The following is a 13,989-nucleotide window of genomic DNA, read 5'->3' as shown; positions in this document are numbered from 1 at the left end:
TGTATTGTAAAACTTTAAGTTGTACTTGAAGTATGTATAAACCTCACCAAAAGGGAATATAGAATAATAATGTCTTCTTCTTCATTTGATTGATTATCAGTTTATCCGCATTTATTCCAGTTGCAAAATGAATGAGTATGTCATTATTTATTACGCTATTACAATCTTTAAATCGAAAAGCTGAGTGATACAAAAATAATATATTATATACCTGGGTATTTTCTATGTATAACATTTATTGAATACCTGTGTCTATTATTCTGATGTATAAGCTATATTACTGGAAAGTTTCATCAAAATCTGATTAGTATTGTTTGCATACTAACAAACTTTATAGTATTTATAATATCAATAAAATTATGTACGAAATGTATTTCATTATTTCTATCAGTAATCTAGTAGTAACAATTCAAGCTCTACCTAGGTTGTGACTAAATGGCGTTGTGTGAATTGTCCAGGATTATTATATATATTATTAACAAACACATAGTTTTGACACTAGTCGTAGACATAAGACAGTAGGGACTAACCCTGACTTAAATGGCTATAAAAACTTTCCTTACAGAGTTGTAGCGCGACGTCGCACAAGTTCGACTCAGTCAATTTACATAGATTTAAACTGAAAACAGTATAAATAGGAAATCATTTAAGTGAAACCACTTAGTAATGCTACTTTGCACTTCTGCTAAGGATTGTCAATCTGCATTGGTAGTGAGTCGGTCGCATAATTCCGGAAATTGTTTACTTATGGACAAGTTAACTTTATAAATGCCTATTCAGGCACTGAGGTAGACTTTGAACAACGGCGTCTGTATTGGTACCTCTACATCACCTATTTCTGTTGACAAAAGCTTGCTTTGGAGGATGTGTTTATTTTTGTATGGTAGTTGAATCATAGGGTTGAATCACCTTAGACCTTCAGATCACATAACGGGTAACTCTAATGTCATAATAAGATGTGACGTAGAGGCGTTCATGTGTGTAGCCGGCAATTACCATCTGGATTTCTGGGCATTCATTCTCTGTTTATTCCAATTACTTCAAATACATGCTTAAACACGATATGTAGACCAGAAAGTATATGTTATGCTTTTATTATTAACTACTAATTATTACATAATGTTAATATTAATTTCGATGCCATTAGTTTTCTCATTTCATTATTATGACTTTTGATGTCTTCTCTTTTTACTTTTGAGATAATAGGATAAAGTTCAGTAATTGTATTACTGAACTTTAACCTAACCTTTTCAGAAAATACTAGAAGTAGGTACGGGAAAGTTTCAGAAATCTTCAAGAGATAATTAAGCATATATTTTTTTAGTTTGGATGATGTGAAACGAGTATAACATTTATAGCAATACAAAGTTAGCAAGTTCTCTACAAACAAAGAAGCCAACATTAAGCTGAGTACACACTGCTGTTAATCCGCTCCGGTTGTAAGTTGTAATGCGCCCAACCGCGTCGGAAAGTTGAGCTATCCCCTCGCGCGCCCTCTTCATATTAAACCGGTTTAGAGTGGTTTATACTGGCTTTATTATATTAGCGCGTCGACGCTTCTCTCTGAATTTGGCGGTTTAATTAGAAACGTTGCGATATCAATGGTAGGTGTGAGTGGATTTACTGCACGTATGGTGTTAACGTGGATTTATTTTATGAGTAATACCGCTTAAAGACATTTACATGTACGAGCAATCTCGGTGTCTTTATACATCTTAAAGATCACAATACAAGAATAGCATTGTTAAACTTATACTCGAATAAAAACAGATTCACGAAAAATATATAGTAAAATAATTTTACAAAAGGCTGACATGATAAAAATAAGAATATGCAAGAGTATAAATCAAATTCTCTAGAGAATAAGGGTCACCTTACATCGTTGTAATGGATTGTTGAACTTTTTTGTGTAGGCGACAAAAAAAAACAAGTTCCCTAGATATAAAATATATGGGGAGGTGCTCCCTACTATATATATAAATATACAGTAGGGAGCATGTTTACGTCCCTGGAAATGAAAAGTTTTTTACACAAATTTTCAACGTTAGTTTTATCTTTTCCTTAAAACGAAAACACCTGAATGGATTCGAAGTAAACTTTTCAAATGACTCAAAACGTATGTCCCAACTAACTTCGACTTCGTGTTTTTATATTTTTGACATTCCGTTCACTTTAAGAAAATAACATAAAACGCGGATGGAATATTTACTATTGTAAAACTTTAAGAAAAAGTCACTACATCATAGTATATTTGAAAATAACTGAAGAGCAAAAAGATAAAACATCCCACCTTGTTATATGTAATATTATATGATCTTATAGTAGGATTTTTGATGTTGACAATTATATCATAAAACTAAGAACTTGAAAATAAAAAGCATGTTAATTAAGATAATTGATGTAGTTCCCTCACAACTTATTATACTCATATTTTTCACAGAATCATTAACTTGGCCTCAGTGGTATAGAGGTTTACTGCACCACCTTACTTCCGATGGTCATTAGATTCCTCGCATGATACAAACATTTGTATTACTTAATATGATTGATTATTTGTATTGAGCTGGATGTTTCTTATTATAGTATGTAATGTAGGACAAAAAAAAAATTCATGTAATTCCATCAGTTGTTTACTATATCACAAGCTCCATTTAGCTTAGGACTAGATGGCTCTGTGTGAATTGTCCTGAGTTATTATTATTACACTTTAAAAACACATATTCAAGCAATAAACAAAATGTAACAGCCAATGAAAATAATCGAGCTTTAAAAGTTCACGATCTATAAATCGTAAAGTTAATAGCTTAATCAAATTGAATGCATATATTTACGGGCTTATATTAAAACCTGCAAATGCGTTCGTTAATTTTTTACTGTCTCAGGCACGCCACAAACATTTAACGACTTTGTTTTCTTGTTTCAGGTAAATAAATATCTTAAGCTGTAAACCTTCGATTTTATTGCCTAAAAGAATTAGCCTTCTAATGGTTAAGTGAAGGTAACGTATTTACTGTTCTTTTTTGCAATGCTATTGGCCTTTCCATTTTTAATTTTCTCCCCTTTTTTTATTGCATATTATTATTAGCTATAAATACACCCAAACCGTAGTTAGAATTATTACCTTTATTGTTCTTGATCTGCAAAAATATATTACATTCATGGTTAATTTTTGTTTTTATAATATTCTGCTTTATGAATCGTTAAGGAATCATTACTTATTAGTTAGCAACCCCGGCTTCAACCTGGTATTCAAAACTTTGTAATTTTTGTATATTTTGCCATAATATATGTAAATCTTATGCCATTTTGAAATTTGAAACTGTAAAAGAAATTCTCAAATTGATTTCCTTTCCTTTCTTTATTAGTATTGCATTAAATATTCCATTTATGCACATTTCTTCAGTAGCCGTAACAATATAGCTACTCGTGTACATATTTAGAATTTTAAATAACGTTTTATTTGCTTTAATTAAAACAACAGATATTCGCCCGGAGTTTAAATGGGTAACATTTTAAAAGGATTCGTGGTTTTGCCGAGTACCCTAAAGCAACAGAATAGAACATTTCATAAAACCAAACAACCAAAACAAGTGGATTTAGAAAAAAAGAGAAGTTACTACTACGGGGTAGTCGCGTACGAAAATAAACCGTGGCCTTTGCTCGTGGCTATCTCCTAAATTATCCTGTTTGAGGCAATGGTCCCTAATGTTGGACATTACGGCAACTAATGTAAATGTGTTCGCTTGCCATTTGTTGTGCCGTGCTCACTTTGTAACTGGATGCTTCGTTGCAGTTGTCAAGGGTATTAACAAAAAATATGGAAATATACCTACCAGCTTTCAGCAAGAATTTAACATTTCCAATTTCTGCCGTCGAGTAGTTAGTAGATTTGACGGCCTATGTGGTTTAATGGTTTAGCTCACCAACTCACTTTCCATAGTTACAGGTTATAATACTAGCATGGTATAAATATTTGTATTCATGAGTATATATGAGATACATACTTAAATAGTATGTATTTATAAAAGAAATATCTACGTATTTTTGCTAGTTGTCTAGTACCCATAACAAAATCTCTGATATTAATAATAACTTGGGACTAGACTGCGTTTTGTAAATTATCCAGAGATACTATATTATTATATGATATTAAAAATACGGGGTATGAATGTATGCATCTTGGGGTATGGAAATATTTTAATGTGTAAATAAGTATGATCGTTACATGATGCCATTATACTATTCATGTATTGTATATAATTGATTACTTTCCATCATGTGGATCATGAGATGGACTACCAAGATAGTAAATAAAACATAATTCTAGATTATGTTTACATGCAATACTTTACTCGCATATTTTAAATAGCCCATTGTAGTTGAATTGAACATATAAAAATTGATAGTCTGTAATAGTTAGCGAAAGTTAGTTAATGTATTTGTATATTTTCTAAAAGATAAATTAAAATAGAAATAATATGTATTGTCCAGAATTGTGTAAAAATATTTATGTAAGCATTTAGGGATAAAGTACTTGCTCTATATTTAACTTTGCAAGAATTTCGGCAACTTGTTTATCCTATTCTCGAAACTTGAGGGAAATGGAAAAAATGTCATGTGATAGAGGCTTTTTTCCTATTAACCAAGCTCAACTTTCCTCTTAAACATTACGGAAGTTACCGAGATGGGAGATGAACTAGAACAACATGAACTTTGCGTTTTGACTAACAAATTTACTACACAAATAGTTGCACGCTATTTACATACTAGTATCTATGTTATACTAGTATAATGAGAGCAGTCAATTTAATCAAATAATTATTATTTTAAACACTATTATGATTATAAACGTTATAATAACGGTGTATGTCCCATTATTGTGGAATACTAACTGTTACCTACTACTTTATTTGTTTTATTAAGGTAAACGATAGCCTGTCTCAGTCTTTGTAATACAATCTTCATGTCAAATTTCATTAAGATTTCTACAGACAGACAGATGTTTTTATATTAAAAATATTAGTATATATTTTATATACTATTTTGTTTCATTAACGTTCACTTAGTTTTCTACCAGCTTTTGGAATTTTCTTTTGTTTCAAAGTCATTGAATTATGACTTCACAATCTTTTTATTGGGTAATAATTATTCGTTTAGGTTTATTTTTCTTACATAATTTTAATATATATCATTGGTTGTGCATAGTAGAAAAAGAATTACATAGAAAAAAAATACTCTAAAAGAATATGTACATTTACTGTTATAAACATTAAACGACATTATGGCTTGAAGGCTTTACATTTGTTTTTATGTCACCATGAATAGTGACAATTGAACTTTTGATATGTTCTGATTACTTATTTTACAGCTTAACAAAACACTGCACTAACGAGTCAAAATAGTGACTTTATACTTAGATATATGAAGTAATATAAACAAAATCATATCATCAATTCATTTTTATTTTTAAATGTTATTGGAAAAATCATTTCACTTTGTTGGCGTACGTAGAAAATACAAATTATAATATTAAACATTTTACATGATATATACAACGAAACAAACTTATGAATTTAACATTATAACTTCGAAAATACATTCATGTACAGACAAAGAAATGAATACTTTTTATATTTTTTTAACTTCAATTTTTAACACAAAATATGAACGCAACAAAAATGAAGGCTATGTGAGATCCAGAAAATACTTGAAGTGAATAAAACATCGCTCCCCTACCCAGTGCCAAATATCGCTTCAAATAAATGTGGTCATATGTCACCGGTTCCACGAATAAACGAGGTTTAGATCCGTATATAGATCAATATCTCGACCTCCTCCTATTCTGTTTTTCATCTTTGACGTTGGCGATTTATAAAAAAAATATTAAAGCACGTCAAATATTCTTCAATATTCTTTTCCTAATTAAAATTTAAATTATGTGGTTATTTTTTTTTTTTGTTTTAAACTTCATGCGTAAAATTTTTCACCATTACTTTTTTAATTTATATTTAGAATATGTGTTTAAGTTTTTTTGTTTTAAACTTCATGCGAAAATTATTCACCAATACTTTCTTAATTTAAATTTAGAATATGTGGTTATGTTTTTGACCTCATGCATTCAGATTTATTTATAATTTTTCGATTGCATTAAGTGGATATTCTTAGTCTCGTTACTGTAGGACAGGAGGTACACACACAGTACAGAGAGCACACAGTAGAAAGTGTAGAAAGCAATGGTAATTTCGTTCATACCAATATTAAGAGTGTAAAAAAGTCTGACTGTCAGTTTAAAAATTACCCTTTCAGAAGTAAACTGAATGAATCTTAACTAAATTTGACGTAAAAATATATTATATTAAGAAAAAGTTATCTATCATTTAAAAAAAAACAAACGAAATCGCGAGTATTTGTTCGTAAACTATAAATTGGCCTTTCAAAATTTAACGTTCTAGTTTCGTGACTTCGTTTAATGCACGTCATGTATATGTGGGAACACAGAATATGCTTACCGAATGCGATACGGTAACAGTGTCTGTGATTGAATGCAACGTCAGACCAAAGAGTATGGCAATATAACACCTGACATACTGGGCCTTATTCGGAAACCAGAACTAACAGAGTACTAAATATCTGAGTTGAATCGAAATGCAAATATTGCAAGGGAGCTTATTGTTGTGTACGTAATTTGGTTCGTTAATAAGGAAGTAATTGTTTTGTTTATGTAGTCGTACAATTCCACATTTAATTAAAAAAATATATTAAGATTAGGTTCGCGCTTGGTCTTATCTCATCGTAACCCAGAAGAAATATATTCACTATACGCTTGAATAATCCGGGACAGCATTTCTCCGAGAAAACGAAAGCTGTTCTTAATTATCAGTATATCAAATAATAACATGACATTCCACTAGGGGATGGGTAACTATCGTGTGACGCACCATTAATTAAAAATGGTAAAGTCAATAATCATGTAACCTGAAACGGAACGTCAGAGGCCAGAGCCAAAGTAATCTATGTGACATTGACAAGTGGATGACGGACGATTGAACGGAGGCAGCGGGAGTTTTGGAGCGAAAGTGTTGATATTATTATAAAAACAAATAAGAGATAGATAATTGTGAATATTGTAGGCATTGAGGTGTTTCTCTCCCTGACTAACCGGCATTACGCCTAAGTCGTCAGGATACTAGTGATTTTAAAAGTTCAGAAGCGGTACCAATCCCGCCTACAAATTCGACTGTAAGGTAATTCTGACTAGAAGTTGTGGTAAGTGAATTTACGTTAATAACACGCATACCATTAAACGCAGTTTCTCACTTGTTTTATTGAACTTTTGGATGAATTGCTTTCTACATATTAAATAGATTTAGTATGTACGATAACTTGCGAGAGTAATGACATGACATGTAGCACGATATTGAGGTATACAATATACCTAAGAAAGAAGTATTATGAATACATTAAGTATAGAACAACATGGCTATCTAATTAGTTTAAAATACAGAGTAACTATTGTTATGTTATTAATGCCTATGATAGAGTATGATAGGATATCAACAGATTAGAAACAGTTACATTAACTATGTTGACATACAGGTTGAACATGAGAACACATACCATGTTATACATATAAACAGTGTAATGGTATTGCTGAGTTTGTTGCTAATTCACAGTAAATTAGTCAAACTTACTGTTCAGTTTTGTGTGTTTGTTCTACGTGAATTGAATTGAAGAATTGTTATTATTTCTTTACATAGGTACACATATATGTTTGATGATCCCATTTCAGATAAATGACAATCACAGGCATAGTCCAGGTATATGTCTTGATGGTGGTTATATTCCCAAATTGAGACACTGTCATATGTATATATATTATATTGGTTGATACTTTGATATGTGTTTATTAATGAATTAATAAAGCATATTAATATAGATAGACACAGTATATTGTTGACATAAACTGATACCAGCAACATAACATGTTATATTTCATAATATTAGATATTAAAGACATTTTAGATGCTATCTCATGATTAGCTGTGAAGCTCTCAGTGAAAATAGTACTTAACTCTGATAGTACAATTATTATATTTATTTCTTGCTGTGTTTTGAATTTTATATATATAGCAATGGCTAACAATTGGTAGTAAACTCCAATGTTAAAAAACCGAATAACTGTAAACTATTATTATTAATAGTTCCTTATTTAATCATTATTTAGTATAAAATCCAATTGAGATCTATTAGGATCCTCAAGGTTATCATAATCATATGATATTGATTATTAATGTGTTGAAAAAGCACCTAGAAATGATATCCAATTCCTCAAAGGTGTCATATTATGCTGGAATTATATATTATATGTATGCTCAGATTGAATGTATTATATGTTTGAGCAATTGGTTCACTTCTTTGATGCTTCTCTTGAAATTCATTAGAATGGCCCTTAGCAGCCATTGTTGATCAATAAAGGTACTTAAAGGTCCTGTGCAGGTACCTGTAGCTATGTACATTTGTCATTTGAGACAATGTTTAGTAAGTGAGTGTTGGAATTTATAAGCACCACATTAATATGTGACATGTTAGAAAGTGATAGATTACAGGTAAGACTATTCTTACATGGTTCAGTTTTATAATTTATGAAGTTGTCTTTTAACCTAAAGAAAAGCTTTTGGTAACTCCAGAAATGAATGTTGTTGGCTCTTGATTGTATTATTGATTGTACAAGAAACCTGTTGAATTTTCTAAACAATACTTGAGCAACAAGCTTGTCTTTAAATTTACTATTAGTGTTATGAATATGAATAAAAGTTTTTGGAAATAAGTTAATATTTGTGTACATACAGAATGTTTGGATATATATATTGAGTCGCAACAGTGAGAGTATTTGCCTTTTGATGAGTTATAACTCTCCATACAGTAAATTGCACAAAATGTCATGATTTTATAATATGAATATGTACAACATACGACAATTGTTATCACAATAATGAAAATAGACTATTGTAATATATTGCAATGTATTGCTATATTGTCCAATCTTGTGTAGTGCATAAGCTAATGAACTGAAGATTTGCTGCAAGGATCTGAGCTTAAGTTATCCATTGAGTTTTATTATTTAGTGTCATTTGTAGAATGACAGTACTAAGAAACTATAAAGTGGACAGATTCATTGTTAAATCTGTATTGGAATTGAAATGTGAACCAAGGAGGAAATCATTGTTTAAATTCAAATTGTATTATATATTTGTGAAGTACAGATAATAAAAAAAAAAAAAGTAGAATATATTATTGAATATTAATATAAATAAATGTATATCAGAAGATAATAACTGATTTAAAGCATTCATGAGTTAATAATGAACTCATCTTGAAGTTAGCACATGGATTGTGTCAAACAGTGTGGTCTAGAATTGTGAAATTTGGATAATAAACTTTATAATTCAGATATTATGGCAGGAAAATGGAAATAAATGAGTGCATAGCACTCTTTTGTTGTATATAGGTATGGACAGATGGGAGAGAATTAAGTGAATACATGTATACTGTGATATGGTGAAATAGAGGAGAAAGGAAAAATTGGATACTATTTTTAAATGGTTTATGTAACTTACCTTCTATGTATTTGTAGACTACAGGATTATAAAATATTTTATGATTTGACTAATGAAGTTTCTGTATATTAATTAGTTATTATTAAATAGTCTCTGTGGGAGGCAATGTTAAGATATTCAAAGTACATAAGCTTTAAAATTATTATAGAGGAAAATTATGAGACACAGACAGACAAGATTGTTAGGAAAGTAAAGAGATATGGATATTCTAGAAAACTTTGCTGATGACCTTGGTAATGTGGTTATTAATAGGCTGCATAATTGTCCATGCATGGAAATTCGTTCCCATTCTATACAACCGTTATATATTTATGAGAATTCCTGATTGTTGGTGTTTTATGCTATGCCTTTATAAGCATGTGGTTTGTTTTATTTAATATAACTTTGTTACCAAAGAGGATGAGACTGAAGTTAGTCGGTTTTATGAAGAGAGCACTTCTATACTGTGGCAAGCTTCCAATTATCTTCTGTGAATCTACTGTACTGTAGAGGACAGTGCATGGTGATTTCGGTATAGCTATGACAGGAATATATAAGTAAAAAAAAAAAAAAAAAGAATAGGAAAAATCCTCAATATCTTGTGAACACAAGTTAATCACTGCAAATGTAACTTAGATTGAAAGTGAGATGTTGGTATCCGTTGGGATGAACAGTGATTCACAAGCACAGTATCAGTATAATTTATAGAAGAAAAAAATATATAAATAGTAATGATTCAAAAGAAAATTGTATCATATGTACAGGTATAAATACATATAGTAATGCCTATTTAACATTTAAATAGTATTGTGATTGATTGGATTGTAGGACGCCATATAATGAAATGAAAAATTTATAAGCCATATATATATATATATAGAAAATGGCAGAGACGACAGACAAAAGAAACGTAGGACAGCAGAAAAAAAGATAAGCAGATGACATAAGAAAAAAAAAGGAAACAGCAGGAGAAGACTGGATGCAAACTTCCATAGAGAGAGACATGGATAGTCAGTATGGACGAGCTGGTTTATGAATATGGATACTGGCGTAATTTATGAGATTTTTATATGGTTTACTGATGGATAATAAACTACTTTATGAATAGCATATATGTAGAATGAAAAATAAATACTGCATGGTCTAAGTTGTAAGTTTTACATGTTATAGAGAATTATTTGTTGAGAAAATGTTTGCGAGCTGAGCCATTGTTCTTTAATTATAATGGTATTATAGTGAATACAAATTTAAGAAGCACAGGTAGTTAAAAGAAAAACAAAAACAAAAGGACAATTGATTGTTGTTAAATGTATGAGCATTAAAGTTTTGAAAAGTGTACATGGGTATACTAGATTTAAGTTGAAAGGATCCTATTGAACCTATAACTGTTTTAAGAGACCTTTATATCCAATGCAAATAAAATGAGAGACAATATAAGTTGTGGAAGTAAGGCTATATCTGTCAATTTAATCCCAGGAATATATAAGAAAAGTTACTAGAGGATATAAATGAAAGTTAAGATATAAGAAAGTTAAATATTGTTAACAATAGATTACAGTTTACAGTTATAAATTACTGTTGTAGATGGTTTTGCCAATTTTATTAATTTCTAGTTAACCTTTGTTAAATCTTGAGATATTGTATCTATTAAGATTTTAATTGGTTGAAAAAAAAAAAAAAAGAGTATAATCGAAGCGTATAATGCTAAATTAACGAGCATGTAAGAATTGTTGGTATACATGTTGACTCAATTGACTGGAATATGAGATTGGATGTGTTGTATTTAGACCATTGTCACTTTTGACATAACTGTTGAGTTGAAGTAAAATAAAAGTGTTAACTAAGGCTTTTAATAGTAAACTCATCAACATATAAGAATTGATGTTGTCACTTGCATAGCATACGAGAACGGATGTATTAAATAAGTGAGGGTGTTTTAATGTTGAATTGTACAAAATTACAGGTGTAGAGATATTGGAAGTTTATAATAATAACGGTGATGTTGTTTTCAAATATTTGGTTGATATTGATCAGATAAATAAGATTGAATTAAATTTAAAGCGTTGTCTTTGACGACGACGGAAGTTAAAATTTTTATAAGTAATGATCAACGCAATCAAATGCTGGGCATTTGATTCCATAGATTAGTCTGAGCACCTATATGCACTTGTATGTGTGGCTGAACGCCCTTTGGAGAAATCGGATTGACTATTGTACTAACTAAATAGTTTAAATTGAAATTAATCCTTTCAGAATTGATTTTATGTGTCTGTTGTAATTAATGGGAAATTAGAAGAGGTGCTAATTTATAGAACCCAGACACCGTATACAGACACTTTAGAAATATTATGAATAAAGCGCTCGAGGTGTACAAGATAGTTACACTGCAAGATTGTAGTAAGGACGATCACAAGGTAAAATTTGATACACCTCTATGGAAATAGTCGGTAAATATACGCGGTGAAGAGTTGTACATGAACGAATAGATCTGAAAGATTAAGGAATGCTAGTGATACAATGATGAGTTACAATCGATGACAAGCTGAATTATGAGCAAAATGGCTAATAGAACGGGCGGTTGATATGACAATGAAAAATGATTTGCAATACTTTGATGAAATTATGAGATTAATATAATAATCATATGACTATGAATACGATTTATGGATTTTAAGGTAAATGATGGTGATTTAGATTTGATGATATACTGATGAGATGATTGCGCTGAGATCGCGGCTGATGGTTCCGTATACGTTAGTTCACGGAGAAAATGGGGATCCGCGTGTGCTCAATGCGACGTACAACGAACGACTCGCTTTTTGTTGATGCTACTCAAGATTTGGTAGATAATAATAGGAGTAGGGTATGTGGTAGTAATATATTGCATGTTCGTTCAGAAATTGGTAGATACTAGATATATATCAACCAGATATATATAATTCGAATTTGGTACATAATTAAATTGAATTAACTTATGATTAAATGTTATAAAGTCCTTTAAAGCGTTGGAGAAATAGTAAAATGGAACCAGGAAATCCAGTTCTTAAAGATATGTAATAGAATAAAAAGTAATAGTAAATTTTGATGGGAGTGCATATAACCCATAGTTGAGTTGCAATGTAGAGCACTTGAGGCTGAAGTAAAAATAGCATAGTACCATAAAGAATATGACTAGTTGGAGGCCGTAACTCCTTGCGTGCGCAAGCGGTGAATGCCTCATTGAGAAAATGACCAGTTGTTAAATATTTGATGTGTTTCAGTTGGAGGCCGTAGTTCCTTGTGGCGGCAAGCAGTGGCTGAGTCTAATGAGAATCTGACCAGTTTGAGGCCGTAGCTCCTTGTGTGGGCAAGCGGTGGCTGAGTCTAATGAGAATTTGACCAGTTTGAGGCCGTAGCTCCTTGTGCGGGCAAGCGGTGGCTGAGTCTAATAAAATCCAGATCTGTTGAGACCGTAGTCATAGTGGGCAAGCGGTGGCATTTTTTTAATGTTTTGTTTTAACAGGTATTTCACTAATTAGCTAGGCAGCCGTGTTTGCAGAGATGCTGACTAGTACCTGGTGTGAAAAATTAAGTGATACAACTTAAGGCGGAAAAATATAACAAAGACTGAATTCATGATGTTGAAATGTAATGTGTAGTTGTCAGTGGCAACTTTCATATTTTAAGTATGTAAAGTATCTCAAACTAAATTTTATATGATTTTAATTTTATTATATTACCCGATGTTAACTGTTATGATAATATCGAATGAGGCCCTTCGATAACGTTGGATGGCCGAAGTGGCTACGAATACCATCGATAAAATATAAAGTGAATAGTAGGCTTACTAAACTCACGTTCGTTTGACGAAAGTTAGTAATTCGTTTTATGGAAATTGCGCAAGGTTTTACAACAAACTCCCAGAGTCTGTACTCAATTTGCCAGAAAAAGAAATCAAATGTGTCATAAAATATTTTCTTTGTAAAAAAAAAAAAAAAAGCTTATTATAAATTTTTAAAATTTATAAATGTCATCATTTATAAATCAGTGTTTTTTTTTAGAAAATATCTAACTTGAAATTCATAGCGCTGTCAATGTTGTCTGATTGAACGGAGATTAAGTGCGTAGCGGTTTTTATGTTGATTGCCGCACGCCTAATCCTTGTTGTTAATTAAATATAAGTAAATCAATATTTATTTAAAAGAGCAACACACAGGTTTCTTGTTTATTCTTCTTGTGATGAATCTGCGTTCCGAATAAGCGATAGATTCAAAAATCTTGACTACTCAAAAGTGCTTATATTAAGTTTGTTTGAATAAAGATTATTTCTATTTCACATTAATCTGGAACAGTGGGTTTTGGTTTATGTTAAACTGGTGTTGTAAAGAAAATTGAGATCAGTATCTACAATCAT

The 13,989-nt window shown here is 30.8% G+C and overlaps 1 protein-coding gene across 8 annotated transcripts in view; it reads left to right on the top strand.

Moving 5' to 3' along the window:
• LOC131849410 (CUGBP Elav-like family member 2) overlaps positions 1 to 13,989 on the top strand; it is a 409,465-nt gene that overhangs the window by 186,481 nt on the left and 208,995 nt on the right. The window contains exon 1 of one of the 8 annotated variants that reach the window (XM_059199481.1): positions 2,924 to 2,998. The exons of the other annotated variants lie outside the window; for them this stretch is intronic. The gene's annotated coding sequence lies outside the window, so the exon portion shown is untranslated. Of the gene's footprint in view, positions 1 to 2,923; positions 2,999 to 13,989 lie in introns of those variants that run through there. 8 annotated transcript variants of the gene reach the window in all.

Source organism: Achroia grisella, unplaced genomic scaffold (genome assembly GCF_030625045.1).
Source record: "Achroia grisella isolate CSIRO2021 unplaced genomic scaffold, CSIRO_AGI_Agris_v1 utg642, whole genome shotgun sequence".
Classification (NCBI taxonomy): domain Eukaryota; kingdom Metazoa; phylum Arthropoda; class Insecta; order Lepidoptera; family Pyralidae; genus Achroia; species Achroia grisella.
This window is presented reverse-complemented; position numbering and strand designations above follow the sequence as displayed.